Source organism: Triturus cristatus, chromosome 10, assembly GCF_964204655.1.
Source record: "Triturus cristatus chromosome 10, aTriCri1.1, whole genome shotgun sequence".
Classification (NCBI taxonomy): domain Eukaryota; kingdom Metazoa; phylum Chordata; class Amphibia; order Caudata; family Salamandridae; genus Triturus; species Triturus cristatus.
This window is the reverse complement of record NC_140593.1, coordinates 239,341,158-239,357,838: the sequence shown is the minus strand read 5'-3', so window position 1 is coordinate 239,357,838 and position 16,681 is coordinate 239,341,158. Positions and strand designations below refer to the sequence as shown.

Below are 16,681 nucleotides of genomic sequence, written 5' to 3'. Positions count from 1 at the left end.
GTCCCTGGTACTTATGTGAACTGCTGTGTGTGAATGTGCATTTTGTGAAAATGCGAAATTCTGCCTCTCACAGTGAAGTTAGCTAATGGCTGAAGCAGCGCCCCATTTGCCCATGAGGTGTACTGTAATGGGCAGATGTGAAATGCAAATTATTGAATAACAGGCCAACGGACGAAGAGGGCTGGCAGAAAACCCATTTCCATATATTATACCTGTAATTTTAGTAAAATCAAAAGGTCTTGCTTAACGCTTTGACTAAAGTCAGAACTGAAAAGAAATCCACTGAGGCTTATACTTAAATGGCTTCCAGAAGTACAGAGCACAAATGAACCCTATCTGCTGCACTTATTACAAACGCAATAAACATTAAAACATTCTGAAAATGGCATAGGTATGTTCTATTACACAAAGGCCATCAGAGAAGTCACCATCTATCTTTCGCAAAAAAAGCAACAAAGTACAAACTAACGAACAAAAGCAGAGTAGACATTATACATTCTTTTGAGGGCTTGAATCCAAAGGTACTAAAAACAAGTCTTCCAACAAAGGAAGTGCTGCGAAGGGGTTTCTTTAAGATGGAACTGTTTGATGAAACAATCTTTTCATCATCACTTGTAGACTTTATCAATGAATGTCCCCTGGAACTCTTACCAACATTCTGACATGACACAATTGTCTCACTCTTCTCACAACATTTCCCTTGATTTTCAGGCTGCAGACTAGGCCACAAAGCTTTAACAAACCTTTCCTCACAATAGGCTTTGACCTTGCAAATGTTGGTAATGTTCTCAATATGATTAAGAGCTACCTCGGATTTTTCCAACCTTGTGTTGGATGTGCACTTTTGAGATGCCCATTTCCCAGATGCAGGTGACTTATCTTTGAGACATGAAGTAATGATTCAACGGAGACCAATCTCGGAACTTGCCTTTTTCCCCTCACACCACATCAATTCAAACAGGGATTTATTTGCCAGCGGGCAATTATTTGCTAGAAGAAACATGAGGAGGCATTGTCTGATATGCCCAGAAAATGCACCAAACAGCTTCATCCCACATCTTGTCTGAGACACTAAGTACTTCAATTACAATCCACAAGCTCCCAATTAAATCTTTTAACTATGTCGTTGCATTTGGGCTGGGAAAATTGAGTTGAAGCAGCTAAAGAGAAACCAAATGGCATGTGGCAGAATTAATAAGTGACCTGTAATCCAACATGGTGAACTACTCTGCTTGACCGCTATGTGATAAATTCTCAGTCTTGGGAAGGGGAAAATCCTCAACTAACAATATTTCATTCAATTGTCGAAGATATTCACAGACAGGCAACTCACTAGATTTCTTATGCGCCAACATGAGGTGAGATAGCCATACTGTAGCATCAACAGCCTTGGTCACTCCTTTCAGTAGCATTTCTGGTATGTGAAGATCTTCACGTACACTAAGTGGCACAATCAAAACTTGTGCTTAAGCGGTACACAATCATTTTTAATCTAGGTTACAAGCATGGTGCCTGAACAATTACTGTACACACTTTTGAATATCTCACACCATGTCTCCACTTTATTATTCTCTGCTACTAGGACTGGCACTTTCTCAGCCAGTTTAAGATCGCCTGTAATAATCGAAGTATGGAGATATGACCAGTTTGATTTACATGTATGTTTTTTGAAGAGTTGGTAAATCAGGAAACACAAGATAACAATTGATGTATGATACACAATACCTGCATACTACATCGCCTTATAATGTGCTTGGTGACACCACCTCAAAACATTCAAACCCTTTTTATCCACATAAACTCTGCCTCCCATGACGCAATTCTTAAAGGATATATTAGCCCAAAAATAACCAGTTACATTATTTCTGCTACCCTTAAAAGCTACTAGAGTAACATCTGATGGGCATAAAATTGTGTGCTTTGAATAATGCTCATTATCTTCGCCCCAAAATCTGCCAATAAATCACCAGGGAACTTATTTATTAGTACTTGAGTGTGGGAAATCAGCACATTTTTGTAACCCTCCAACACTCAAGTGTGCTTAATATCCACAACCAAAATCCATTCTTACAATTTGTTTACAGATGCTTCCTCGGCTATGTCACACACTCTCATTATCTTCCTCAACATACCTCTGCACACCTTCCTGAAGTGTCCTATTTTCCTACATCTGTACATACCTCCCAAACCTCAGGGTAATTGCAGTAACTAGATATGGGTGAAAGTGAACTACATTTGAAGCAGATGAACCCCTAGCAGATTACTGCCTGGAAGATGTTCTGGAGATCAAATACTGCAACCTATTCTTGACCTCAGTGAAACGCTCTTTACCTGCATATGTTGGATAACATGTGCAGTTTCAGAGTGTGCCCTCATTTGTTAATGGTCTAGGGCTTATAAGGACATGGTGTGGAGGAGACACTAATATAAGCACAGCTCTTAAATTAATCATTTTGCAGTTGTTTAGAATCTGTTTGGGCCCTTTTAATGCTGAATGTGATGTAAGAACTATATCGAAGGTAGAATTGTTGTATGCCAATAGCTGCTTTTCAGCATTTTTTATAAAACATCTTACAACAAACTAATAACTTATCACTCATGAATTGAAAGCCTCTAAATTGCAGTCCTTAGAAAACAGTTTAAGTGCTGTAACAAAGCCCTCACTGGTTCACTGGTCCCTTGTAAAAAAAAATGTATTGCAGTAGACTACCAAGCTCTTTTCCCTTTCAAAATATTTGCTTGAATAGGTATTTCAAACACCTCTATAAAGCTCATCTTATCAAACTTGATCCTTCCTACCTCTACATGCCAACGATGTGCGGCGGACCCCGCAGACTTCTTTCAAGCGGTCTGGTCTTGCATTGTTCTCACCAGATACTGTTCAGCAATAATGACAGAACATAGCGATATAGTAGGTTGGACAGTCCCCCTTAGTCCCCTTGCCCTACTCCTAGGGGTATGGATGGCTCCTGAGATGATAAACTGTTACTAGGGGTGGCCACCATGGTGGCTAAAAGAGACAATGCAGCTGCCTGAAAAGACCCTGCCTCCACATCCATCGCAAAATGGCGGAAAGGAGTGGATTGGTGTGCCATGCAAGAGAAACCAGTGTACCAGGCAAGAGGTTGTCCTGCCAAATATGGGCACATATGGGACAAATGGCTGGGTTCGGTGAACTGAAGATATGCGGGCGGGAAATGGGTAACCTCAGTATGCATTATGTGATCAATTTGACCATGTGGATATTGGGTAATATCTGGAGAAATAAATAACGGTGATGTATGCCACTATGTAGCATTGTTGTGTATTATTGTCTGAAAACCAATAAAATTGATTAAAAAAAATATATATTTATCAAACTTGAGCTTGAAAAACAAAGCTTGCCGCCAATTGGAACTGATCTACATCCAACCATAGTGAAGAAGTCAAGTGTCGGGCAAATCCAGAAATACAGACATAAAAAGGCAAGCACAGTACACTCACCCAGAAGTACAACTGAACTCTATCAGCTGCACGTATTCGAAACACATCCAACATTATGACATTCTGAAAAATACATAGGTATGTTCTGTGATGCAAAGGCCATCACAGAAAATTTCCGTCACCATACTACTTTTAAGAAATTTGCCTCAAGGTACAGTTGCTAGTTATAGTTTCCAGGCTCCAGTTTTAGGACCGTAGAAGTAATGAAAGGAAAATGTTTATAATTGTAAAACATATGACATAGAAAACAGCTATTTTACAGTAACTTAATATTAGAGTATTTAGACATGGCTATGGAGATTAGAAAAGCGTACAAGGTTAAAGTATCTTCATCATGTGTATGCTTTTTAGGTCGAGGACTACCGGTCTGCCGAAGGCAGAACCGGAAGTCGGAGATTTAATGTTTTCTAGAGTGGCTATTTAGCCCGCCTCTCTTTTTGCTTCTCCTCCATTGGCTGGCTTCCTAAACGGAGGCCAACCATTGGAGGAGAGAGCCGTCCCTCCAAATAGGCTCCGTCTTTTTCAGATTCGGGGGCGTGTTCCTTGCTGTTCTTTCCACTTTTTAGCCACGCCCTTTTAGAACAGCAGGAACACGCCCCCGAATCCGAAAAAGTTTCGAAGCTTCCATCCGCCATTTTTTTCCTGTCGTCTGCCCGTGAGGATCCATCCATTCGGCGCCGTGTTGTTGTGCCGCTGCGTTTCTCTTCCCGACCTGCCCCCATTCCTACAAATACTTATGCGGTGATTTATTTATGTAAACGACACAGTGCCCGGACAGCTGACGTGACCCCCGACCTCCTTCGTCGACCGTCCCTGTTCGCAGTGACGGACATTTTGGAATGACGGTGTTCGGTATTAAATACAGGGGTGCTGAAAATTAAACCGCTACCATAGACGAATACGTTGGCAATATACAAATAGTGAAGCTGTCGTAAGAGCAGTTTTGTACGAATGTTGACTATGTAATAATTTTTGGATACTTAAAGAGGTCCGTTCTTCCACAGTGTGAGCATTATGTCCAATCTAGGTATAGGCGTGTCCACTTCTCTTTTCGGCGTCATCGGTACGATTGGTTAATTGCTTGCTACTGAATAAATAACTAATACACCTCTTTCTGAAGATGACCGCTGCGGTGACAGCAATTTTGCTCTAGGTGCTTCAAACAATTGATTAGACAGGAAATTAATATGCCCTTTGTCTCTTTTCTATTTTACTGCCATGCTTCGCCTCTCTGAGACGAGGAAGTGACGTTAATATCTTGTGGAAAAGAAACAGTCATCCACGTGCGCTTATCCCGCGAGTCAGCAGGCTGGTGTGGACCAATGGGTGCGCGCTTCGCTTCGTGTAGTTGAGGCCAGGCTGTGACGCGAGTAGGTGACAGGGGCGTGGACCGTGGAGGAGTGCTGAAGAAAGGTAGTGTCAAGGCGGGCTGGGACGGCAGTTGTTGGAGCGCGGTCAAAGGTCTGGAAGCACCCAACGAGCAGGTGAAGTGCTTTACTTGCGGGGTTATTCTGGAGTGTTTTGTGGGCATAGTCATTATTTCTTTTGAACCACTTTTTACTTGCATAAATGCGCAGGCGCGGCTGAATAGTGGCAGTGTTCCGGCGCCTGCGTAGTGTCAGCTTACTCTCGGTAACAGTTAAGTGCGTTTTGGAGTATGCATTACTGCCGTCTGTAGTGTGTATCACTGTTTGTCATCTATATCTTTGGAACGTAGTGAATTTGAAGTCGAAGACGGCAAGAGTATCATGCCGCGATTTATAGTTGTTAATTTAATTGACAGCCTCTAAATATGTGCATGGACGGCCGACTAGTGTGATTGTTTCTATCTACCTCACTCTCTCTCACTACCTCACTCTCTATTTCAATACCTCACTCTCTATCTCACTACCTCACTCTCTCTCTGCTAATGCAATAGGTATCACACATGCAAAAAAAAAAACTAATGCCAATAGAATAGACAATGCCATAAATTTAGGGATACAAAAATCATAAAAAAATAATGAGCAATACCAATAGCTCTACCTAGAATGTTGCCGAGACCATTGCATTGTAAATGCTTGTTTAATTTACAGGTAAGATGGTGTATTTTCAGTTTCACATTCATTTAGTAGAAAGTAAGAAATGAATTTGAAAATTTTAAAGTAGAAGAAATATTTCTTATAATTTGATTTCTCGAAGTACAAAGTTATAAGCCATATAAAACTATGTTGAGATTTTAATAAACTTTACAGCAAGACTGTTCTACTGGAGAAAACAACTTACTAGGAAAGCATAAGGGTAACAACAGACCTACAGGCAATGGAAGGTTTACAGTCTCACAAAAATTCTGTACATAAGAAAATAAAATTTCTACGCATGAAGGCATAAGGATAACTAATTGTAGGAGACTTTAGGAGTTGTGGCATAAGAGAGATAACATGAAACGGGGTTGCTCGCTTGTTTGTATTTATGTGAGGCTAGTTATGAAGTAAAAACCTAGCTGTAAAGCAAAAGAGACTTGTTCAAGAGTAAGAAGACTTACTTACAGTTTGGCTAGTTTGCTTTGGTGACATCGGCGTGGGGTAAGAGATTTGACTGATTACTTCTGGATAAGGTGTTCACTGACTTGCTGCTCAGTGCCCAGGCCCTGTGAAAAAAGTATTGCTTTAGTTTTAGAGAGGTATGGACACATTTATTCCCAAACGTAATATTCAACAGTATCAGAGATACTTTACTGCAACTAGACTGTATGACACAGAGACCATCAGTATCAGCAACAGTGTAAGGGTGATAAGCCATACCAAGAAGCATTATCCTCTCCCACTGCCAAAGTTAGTACTTAGAAAGTTGGTGATAAGGGAGTAAGGAAGGTAGTCTGCACCATGCTTATCAGATATTGTGATGTGTACTGCTCTGTCTGATATAACTCTCACTCCACTGGAGCGAAATAGGCAAAAGGCAGCATTCATTCTTTTTCACATGCTATACAGCTGAGACAGGTTTTCAAGAGGTGACTGCAGGTAACCTGGTGGATATGGTTCATTTGATTTATAGTGAGCATCTGCCTCCTCTAGAGGATCTCGGCTGCACCTGATCAAGCCAAACCTCAATATGTCCAAGCAGGCCATAGGATGTGCCAAACATCTTCTCGACCCCCCAGAAAAGAAGATTTTGGCACTGGGCTGAGCTTTCAACTGCAGTAAGGAGTTATCCAAATCATTTAATATAGAAAAGTAAAAATCTCGGTCTATAGCTGAACCAATGTTGAATCTCGTCTCGGACTTTAACAATGCACAACTATGACCACTATGTATTCTCTTCTCATATGTCTTACAAAGAATATTACAAAAAAAAAACATAACTTCCATTCCTGGGAGAACCCTCACCTATGACCTATTAAATAGTACCCGGTTTACAGTACTCTTCCGCTTTTGCTTTAAAACTCCAAGATACATAACAAAGATGGATAGAACTCTGAGGGAGGCACATCATTCTACATTGCTTATTTTAGAGCTTAGGGTGGAACACACCAAATTGAACTACTGAATATATACCATGAAACAAAACCCACAAAAGATAGGGAACAGGACCACAGCAGCAGTCTCTGACATTGACAGTCCAACCTCTGAAAATCCCGAACACATCAGTGAACAAAATATAATTTGACGTCAATTGAAAATTAAGATATGATTATCAAGATGGAGCCAGAGAACTGGAGGAAAAGAAACATAACATGTCAATCAAACAAGCAGCAGAAATGACTCTGGTAGGAAGTTCATACTCTAATGAGACTAAAAAAATTCAAACTGCATAGCACTTTATTACGATAACTCTAAAGATAACTAGTGCATAATTATCAGAATAAACCTGCCATCATGCAGAGACAACAGTACTTTGTTGGAGTTAGGGACCAACCTTTCTTCAAATGGAGAAAAGTATGGGGTCATAAGCAATGCTAATCTCATACTTACAGGGTTGCATATAGATTCAGACATCCTACAGCAATGTCATTTGTCATGTGTACACTGTGTGCCATCGAGTTCAAGATGCAGTCCTGGATGTCTGATACACCCTCACCAAAAATGTTTTCCCTTATTTCTCCAAGGTTCAAGAAGTCCTTCAATCAATCAACTCTGACTTATAAAATGTGGTTATTCACCCGCGACGGTATCCAGGTGCTAGGTTCTTTCTGGGATCAGTCAAAGAGCCAGGTCTTGAGTTCCTTTCTAAATTCTAGGAGAGAAGATGATGTTCGGAGGTGAAGGAGGAAGGTCATTTCAGGACTTGGCGGCAAGATAGAGGAAAAAAAGCCCTCCACTGTAGCTCCGGCCAATGCTGGAGTGTTTGCAAGGGCGTCAGAAGCAGGAGTCTGGAGGGCTGGTGGAAGCTCAGGCGGTGGTTGGTGTATTCTGGTCCTTGGTTGTGATTGGGGCTGGTAGGCGTGTATCAGCATCTTGAATTGGAATCTTTTATGGATGGGGAACCAGTAGAGGGCCCTAAGGTGCGGGCGATGTAGAACTATTTGGTGAGGTCGAGTTTGAGTCTGGCAACTGAGTTCTGAATCGTCTCGAGTCTCCTCAGGGGTTTTGTGGTGATTTCTGCATAGAGGGCGTTGGTGTAGTCCAGCCAGCAGGTGACTAGGGATTGAGTGACAGTTCTCCTGGTGATGATGGGGAGCCCTCTGAAGATCTTTCAGAGAAAGTGGAGGGTGTGGAAGCAGGCAGAGGAGCATTTCATGGCAAGTTTGCTGTTGAGGATGATGCCAAGGTTGCAGGTCTGATCTGTCAGCATGGGTCCGAGTTCAGAGGGCCACCAAGTGTCGTTCCATAGGTAGGTATTGTTCCCAAAAATCAGCACTTCCGTCTTGTCTGTGTTGAGCTTCAGGCAGTGGGTCTTCATCAAGTCTGAGACACTCGCCATGCAGTTGTGGAATTTGGCCCTTTGTGTTGGAGGGGGTCTTCTGAGAGCGAGAGGATGATCTGGGTGTCGTCTGGTAGGATATGATGTTGATGCCATGGGTTCTGACAATGTTGGTCAGGGGCATCATGTAAGTATTGAATAGGGTGAAGCTGAGGGATGAACTTTGAGGGACGCTACAGATGGTGCTCTTTGGTTCCGAAGTGAAGGGCGGTAGGCGGATTCTCTAGGTTCCACCTGTGAGGAAGAATGTGATCCACTTGAGGGCATCTCCCTAGATCCTGATGTGGTGAAGTCGCCTGATGAGTGTGTGGTGGGATATGATGTCAAATGCTGCTGAGAGGTCGTGAAGGATCACGGATGCAGTTTCCCTGTGGTCAACGAGGGTCCTGACATTGACAGTGGCAGCAGTTTTGGTGATGTGGTTAGCACGGAAGCCGGATTGGGAGGTGTCCAGCAGGTAGTTTCTCTCAGGTGTTGGGTTAGTTGGCGGTTGCTGGCCTTCTGGAGGACTTTGGCAGGGAATGAAAGCAGAGAGATGACCCTGGAAGTTCTTCAGTTTGCCAGGGTCGCCGGAGGCTTTCTTGAGGAGGGGTCTGACTTTTGCGTGTTTCCATCCATTGGGGAAGGTAACCCTCAAACTGCTCTTATGTCATTGAATACTGTCCTACATGCAGCGGCCAGACTTGTGCCATCTACCAAGAAATTCAACATCACACCTATCCTTGTTGAGTTACAATGGCTACTTGTCAATGCAAGAATAAAGTTCAAGATGGGCGGTGTTGTCTACAAAGCTTTCAACCTCAACTACCTGTCATATCTTGCCACTGTGCTTAAAGAGTTAGGTGAATTCAAAGAAGCAAGAACTAGCTACTTGAGACACCCTCCTTCAAAATGTTCGATACCCAGCAACCTTCCAAGGTGTTGTCTAGATTTTGTAGAACTCATTAACCAGGGACTTGGGAATGAAACCCATTTAGAAGTCCTTGTGCAAGTGCCTGAAAACGCATCACTTTGGACTATATTTGTCAGACTAAGAAAAAAAGTCTATCATTTGATTTTGTTTCTCCTTCTGTCTGTCCAACCAGCTCCTCACTTCTCGTACTATTGATTATAGCTCTTAATTTAAATCATTCTCTTTTTCGCAGATTCAATGACCAGTGTTCAATGTAGGCCTTACATCACTGTTGTTCTGCGTAAAGCTGTATCTCCGGCTCATCCGTACAACAACCATCACTCTCTAAGGTGAATTTTATTTAAAGGGTAGGGGTACAAAGATTTTGTTGTACTGAAAAAAATCTACCATTCAAAGACTGCATGCTTCTCCCAGCCTCGAGATAAGAATTGCTCCATAGATCTAGCAAATGCAAGCACTCGGGACAATGAAGCACAGAGGATACAGAGGCGGCATACTACAACCCATTAACAAGCATTTGCAATGCAATAGGTCTCGCATTATAAAAGTGTGAGCAGTTGGCATTGCTAATAATAATGCAACACTAGCTATTGGCATTGTAAGTGATAATGGCATTTATTTAGGTGTTTGTTTTATAAAATAGATAAAAAAGGCATTGTCATGAACAATGCCAATAGCTTAAACTTTTGCGAATGCAAAACCTATTGCATTGCAAATGCTTGTTCTACTATGGTTTGTGTCAACCTGTTTCGGTCACTAGTTTGTGGTCAGTAGGTCTGCAGCTGGTGATGCCTGGCTGTGTTGGGATGTTCGCCAATGGTGGTGCATTTTCCTGCACCATTAGTGTTTGTGCAAAGATGACATGGTCTGGGCTAATGACCTCATAGTCCAGTCTATGGAAGCGATGGTCCTGGCAAGTGATAAGATAGTCACAGCCATTGATGTAATAGTCCAGGCAAGTGACATAATAGGGTTTCTGACAATATTATCTTGACCTGGCATTAATGGTCCGTCCTCCACAGACCGGTTAGGGATGCTGGTGATTTGAGCTCTCCAGTTGCCTGGGGAGGGCTGCGATTGTGTCACTGTTGGGTAAAATCTGAATTCTGGGGCAGAGTCTGACGCTGTGCTCCCCTGATGAAGCCCCCTAAAGGTGGCCTTGAGCATAGACAGGCAGGGCCTGGGCCTGGTTTGATCCTACACCAACCCTTTACTGTACTCACAAGTGTTACACAGAGGTCAGTGGAGCCGGAGCCGCCGTCCAGGACTGCAGCTGCCCCTGCAGCAGGGGCATACCATCCATCACAAGTGGAGGGGGGTTTGTCACCACCTGGTACGGGGGATGCTTTCCCTCTGCAGGCATGTGAACAATGCCAGCAATGCTCCTGTGCCGTTAATTACAGCATCCTCGCCAGGGACAGGCACCAGGCACTGTCCGTACAAGTCAACACCATGTGTTACTTTACTGCAGAGGTCACACAGACCACTTCCCTGGGTACCAAGAATGGAGGCCTCCGCCTAATAACATGCTTAATGTAGCGCCTAACCTCGGGGCTTCCGAATACTGCATCCAGATGTTAGTACCAGTCATCTCCATAGAGCTCCGTCGACGGCAGAAGCATGAAGTACAGAGTAAGCCCTGCTTGCAGCAAATGTGTCACCTGAACTGCATACGCAGATCTCCGCAGCAAACGCATTAATCACTCAAACTATCTCATTGACTTTATATGTGATAGAGGATTCCGAATTATACCTTTAAACTGCCCGAAATTGACGGTGCGGGTTTCTTTTGGTCGAAGGGTGCGCGCAAGTACTGCAAACACGCTCTGGAGTTGCCATGTAATTCCACGCCTGCATGTCATCCTGTTGTTAAACCTGCCCTGCTCTCCACAAATCACGTTCACATGTGTAATCCAATCATTTCACACGGAGAGTGATCCAGCAACCCAGTTATTCAAGCACCAAAAGACAAATCAGTTTTTGGTTGTTTGTTCTGTATAAATGGTAAATGTCACTGGCTCAGGTAATGAATTGTGTGGGAAGAGCATCTAGAATTTGTTCGCATGGTCAGTTACAATGAGGTAATGCTCAGAAAAGTGCTCAGAGAGAAAAAATGTAGAATTCCAAGCTTTCAGTGTGCAAGAGAAGCAGCAGATCTTGTTGGAAAGAAGTAGACAATTTACTCCCTAGAAATTTAGAGGTGCGGTAAAGCATACTTGGGTGGGAAGACTGTCCTCTACAAAGTAAGATTACTTTTTTGCCATTAATATTCATGCTGAAACAAATTCGAATAAAATTCCATTAATTTAGCTTCCTCCAACAATGAACAAAACAAGACTTAAGTTAGAACTTCCTGTATGAAATAGTTCTGGTCTCTCCAACAAACACTGTGCTGTGCACTGCCAGAATAGAGGACACGCCCATTGGCTTACATAAATTTAATTGCAAACGGGCCAGCGGATTTTCAGCAATTATACGCAATTTGCACCTTGTCAGGTGGTTGCACGTAGAGCGCAGATCTGACATTACTGTGGCCTTGAAGCACTATGGACTGCTTCACTGGTGCCTTTCCACATGGAATCGTGTTACAATACGACAAAATCTCATTCATGTATTGGCGTGTGGCATGTGCCACTGGTTTCAGAGTAGAGTAGATATGGTTGCCCATTGGCGGATATGTCAACGCTGTGCAGTGTACGCAATCAGAGTCATCTGTGGCTGGGAGCAAGTGTGGCCCAGCTGCATCTAACATGCACTGCTGTGTTTCTTGCACTCTGTGTGAGTATGCGTCAATCACTCCCATATAATCTGGTGGTATCGGACAACGGAGTTCTCCAAATGCAAAAAAGAATCAATGTGGAAAAAGTGGTGAAAAATTTGAAAATCCATATTTTCCCGTATTCAGCAGTTAAATCACAGCAGTAAGATGAGGTGAAGCCTGCGGGCCAAAAATTCAAAATCTACAAGTTTCTTACATCTCAGTCCGCACCTTTGGGACCATAGATATACCAAACAAAGGATACATCTTAAAATATTGTGGGAGTAATTTTGCCGATCACAGATGTACTCTGTAGCTGTGACAGCACTAAGGAAAACTACCGGCTTTGCGTAGGACTTGCAGTCTTAGCTGTACAAAGTTCTCTAGTAACAGGTATAGCCAATCCTTTTGCTGGCAAAATTGACGGATATCTGTTTGCAAAGCTCAGCAAAAATAATAACTGTTTACGCCAAGGAGGAACAATAGATAACTTTTAATTGTTGCTAACTTCTGCCTATCGTTGTCACCCACGCACCAACTAATCCGAGATGTCATTCCGGGCAAAAAGCCTGGCTGCAGTAACCGGATGAAACGGACACAAAACAAAGTTACTGAAGTGTCAAATGCGCATAGTCGCCACTTTGCACCTCATTAAACAAGCCTGGCGGAGCGTGGCGCGCGCGCTTGGCGGGGGAGCGCATTCCAGGCTTGGGGGAGCGGACCCTTTGAAGTGCTCCCAAAAGCGGAGTGCATGGCGGCACGATGCGCGTGATTGTACGCGTGCTAGCCATGCAATGCGCTTTTGGGAGCACTTTGAAAAGCCCTTTTACAATAGTCTCGCTTTGCGATCGCTTACGCGATAGCAAGGCGAGACCTAAAAAGCAACAACAAGCAGCCTTGTAGAACCAAACAGAAGCTCAGTATTTCTGAGAGGTGAGTGAGAGGGATAAGAGAGTGCTCTGCAACCAAATGAAAAATAGGTTGACTAATACTGCATTTACCTACACAGCTGTACCTGTGACTTCCATGTTGTAAACACCGTAAAGGTGAGATATTTGTCTCATAATTATTCTTAAAGTGATTTCAAGGTAAGTCTTCAATATATTGCTCGTCTTTGATTCTACTTATGTTTGCGTTATATAAAATTTTAATTCAGGATGATAATGCTACAGTAATTATGCAAGCTCCGAATGCAGCATGTCGGTGTTGGATTTAATAAACTACCTTTAGCAATCAATGCTAAGTCTCTATGGGACAGTATTTTTAGATTTGTTAATGTGATAATAAATTATGATCTTAAAAGATAACTTTAATTAAGAAGAGAATTAAATAAGTTTATGTAATTTTAATGCCTGTGCTGCAGTCTACACATAGAAGTGCTATTGTCTCTGAAAACGATTAGTGCATTGAATTGAGGTAGAATAAACTCGGCCTATTAGTGATATCAACACCGGTTTTGTTTTGTTTGGCAAGTCCATATTTATATTATTGAATACAGTCACCTGGATTTCAATTTGTTTATTAGCTTATAGCTAGAAACAGTGCACTACTATCAAGCTTTTCTTTATAAACCTAATCCAAGATCAATGGAAGAAAAAGAAATAAGCACTGGAAAAGCCAAAAGGTCTCATCAATGCAAAAGCCATTGGCTTTGCCAATGTGTTTTAGCTATGTTGTACAGCACTATAGCTAAAAGTTAGGAAACAATTGTTATGAGACAGCCAGAGTGGGCCACATTGTACTGCTTTTTTTCTGGCAGGAGTAAGAGGCAAGCAATAATAGGGGAGAGGGTTAGGGGAAGCAGGGGAGGGGCAGGGGAATGTCACGAAGGGGTTGATAAACCATGCAGGAGGGGGGTTGATGTTGCAAGCAACAATGACGGGGCAACAACTAGTGGGAGGAGGGAAAAAGAATGGGAAGGAGATGGACTGCAAGCATATTCACACTTTTGGAGTACTAGACTTAAAAGAAAAAAAAGTGGCCTGTGATTAAAAGAGCGAGCAGCGAAAGGGCACTCACTGGGCCTGGAAGCAGTACTTAGGCCATGCTTCAAAGGAGGGATGAACAAATGAAAAGGAAGTAAAGCCAGCAACGGCTAACCAAAGATAAGCAACAAAATGAGAGTGACGATAAAGCCAACCAATGGTAAGCAATGGGCTCTAAAGCCAATCATAAGCTAACAAAATGTCTAGAAAGAAACAGCGTATGCTCTTTCTCAAGCAAGACCTAAAAATGCTGGCAGCCCACTCTGTCATCTATAACAATAAGCAATCCCTTTTGTCAAGATTTGTGCCTTGGTATGGGTGTCAGATGTCTGCACAGACTCAGTAGGTCATCCGGAGAAACAATGATGCACCATGCCTGTTATCTTGATCAAGAGAAAACCCTATATAACACAGTTACTGTTTTAAAAACGAGAAAATAAAGAAGAACAAGAGGAGACCACAGTAATTGCTGGTTGTATGATACTGCACATCCCACCTTCAATAGAGGCAATGAAAATAACGTTTATTCATGGCGCATTCACACTTCCATTTTGATTTGTATGTGCACATGTTGAAAGCTGGTGAATAACACACTGCACATGTGCTTATTACACGTGAATGATCGCTGAAAAAATACAGAAATCTACTCTAATATCGTACTCAGATTTGAACATGTGATCTGCGGGGTGCAATGAATGCTCTTCACAAGGCACATTAACAGTTTAAAATGTTTCCTTCGTCCATCCGATTACATACAGTAACAGATCTCTGTAGCACGTACATTAACCACCCTAGTTATATTTTCAGTATTTTATCATGCTAATTGCTGTGCAGACAGATCGCTGAGCAGTTTCTTACACTAATTAAGTTATCTTGGCAGCCGATACATTCGGGCTAGGGAAATAAATGATTAGATACTTCAGGGTGTAATGCACCTAATAGGTACAACTCAGCCTTTCATTCTCTAATTGTGCTACTGAGAAGCGCCTCAACCTCTCCTTTAAAAGTATTGCGGCGCTGCTCATAAGGGCTAGTACTTTCCTTTTTAATTTAAAGAAGTGTACTTTCCTTCTTAATTTAAAGAAGTGGAGATAGCCAGTACCTGCACATTTAAAGCACTGCCTGCAGAAGGAAGACAATCTTCGACAGTACCTTGCGAGATATAAAAAAAATAATCACCCTCTTTGGTTAAATATTATGGAAACCGTCTCCCAAAACATGAGGAATTTTTCTCATGTGTCACCAAGCTAACTCCTCTCTACATACCAACCTTCGCAATCTATATGGGAAACACACAACGACGGCCTTACCTTCCGCCAGACGGTCTTAGATTTACGAATGATTGTGCTGTGCTTCCTACTTCAGTCAACTTCATTAAATGAAGACCAGAGGAAGGTAATTGAAACTAGCTAGGCTTTCGGTGAGTGACATGCCAAAAAGGCGGTGCTAAGAAGAGCTTCGGGCTGTGTTTCCCGTTAATCCTACGATTGGTTGGCGAAAAGTGGCCCGCCCAGATGTAAGAAGCCCAGCCCATCCCGGAACGAATTCGCACCAACAGCAACATCGGAAACAACAGTCCAGCTGCTCCGGAAGGCTTTGCTCAGGCCGCGCGCGAGCCGGCGCTCCAGGCGGTGTAACTGGTTGGGTGTTTACAAGCACCACTCAGTTCTGGTTATTATGGCCATCTGATAGGCGAGTCCGTCGGCTACGCTGCCGACTTTGGTGCTGGAAACCGGGGTTGGAGCGTCGAGGTCGCGTCCACATCCTGTGATTCTGGGCAAATCACTTAATCTCCCCGTGCCTGAATATATAATGTCAATACGGTGCTCATGTACAGCGCTCCAATACCTTCGGGTCGAGTTCGCGCTATATAAAAAATGTAAAAACTTTGTATAACATAATCTGTATTCGTTGATAACATGGCCTCTCTGTTTTTGTTAAATTATCAGTCGGGCTATTTAGGGCAGCTGTAAAAACATTTTAAACTGTTTTCTTCGTACATTTACTGTTTAGGGTGTTGTGAGATCGTTGAATAACATAGTACCCCCAGGGGCACCCCGCTTTCCCCCCTTCCCCAAATTAGGTTACCCAATGAAACACAAGAAACAGTTGTAAGTGGGTAACAAATGCTGCAGGTTTATTACATAATTCCAGTATATGTAATGGGTGGGTTATCTTACGGGCGATCCAAGGGTAGGCGACCATCTACTTCACCTGCCCGCCTGATGAGCCGGGCAGCGCGGGAACGACCCGCAAGTGCTGCCCCCCAAGTGATTCTTTTAACGATCACGTGCCGTTGAAATTCTACTCACGCCCCCCCTCTCGGGGCGGAGCGTCGCATAGCAAGCCCCCGGTTGTTCAGGCCCACAACCGCCCGCAGGACTAGCGGGGCGCCGACCGGCTTCCGGGACCTCTCTGGAGGCTCCTCGTTTTGGCTCAGGCACCACGTGGTGCCGCGCAGAGGTACCCTTTGTACCGGCCTGCTTCCAGATCGCCCTGTAACTCCGCCACAGCCCTGGAGGCGGCTAACCGTCGCAGCCAGGGCCCCCCACCAACCCGCTATAGTCTTACCTGCACCTCTCCTATCTAGGGCTTCCTGCAACTAGCTGGAAGGGAACCATCCCTGCAGACTGAAGAGTT

At 43.3% G+C, this 16,681-nt stretch overlaps 1 protein-coding gene across 1 annotated transcript in view; it reads right to left on the bottom strand.

The window, feature by feature from the left end:
• C1GALT1 (core 1 synthase, glycoprotein-N-acetylgalactosamine 3-beta-galactosyltransferase 1) overlaps positions 1–15,483 on the bottom strand; it is a 145,762-nt gene extending 130,279 nt beyond the window's left edge. Inside the window, exons 1-2 of the mRNA XM_085630876.1 lie at positions 15,352–15,483; positions 6,012–6,112 (exon numbers count right to left, since the gene is read on the bottom strand). The gene's annotated coding sequence lies outside the window, so the exon portion shown is untranslated. The remainder of the gene's footprint in view (positions 1–6,011; positions 6,113–15,351) is intronic.
• Between the last annotated feature and the right edge of the window lie 1,198 nt (positions 15,484–16,681).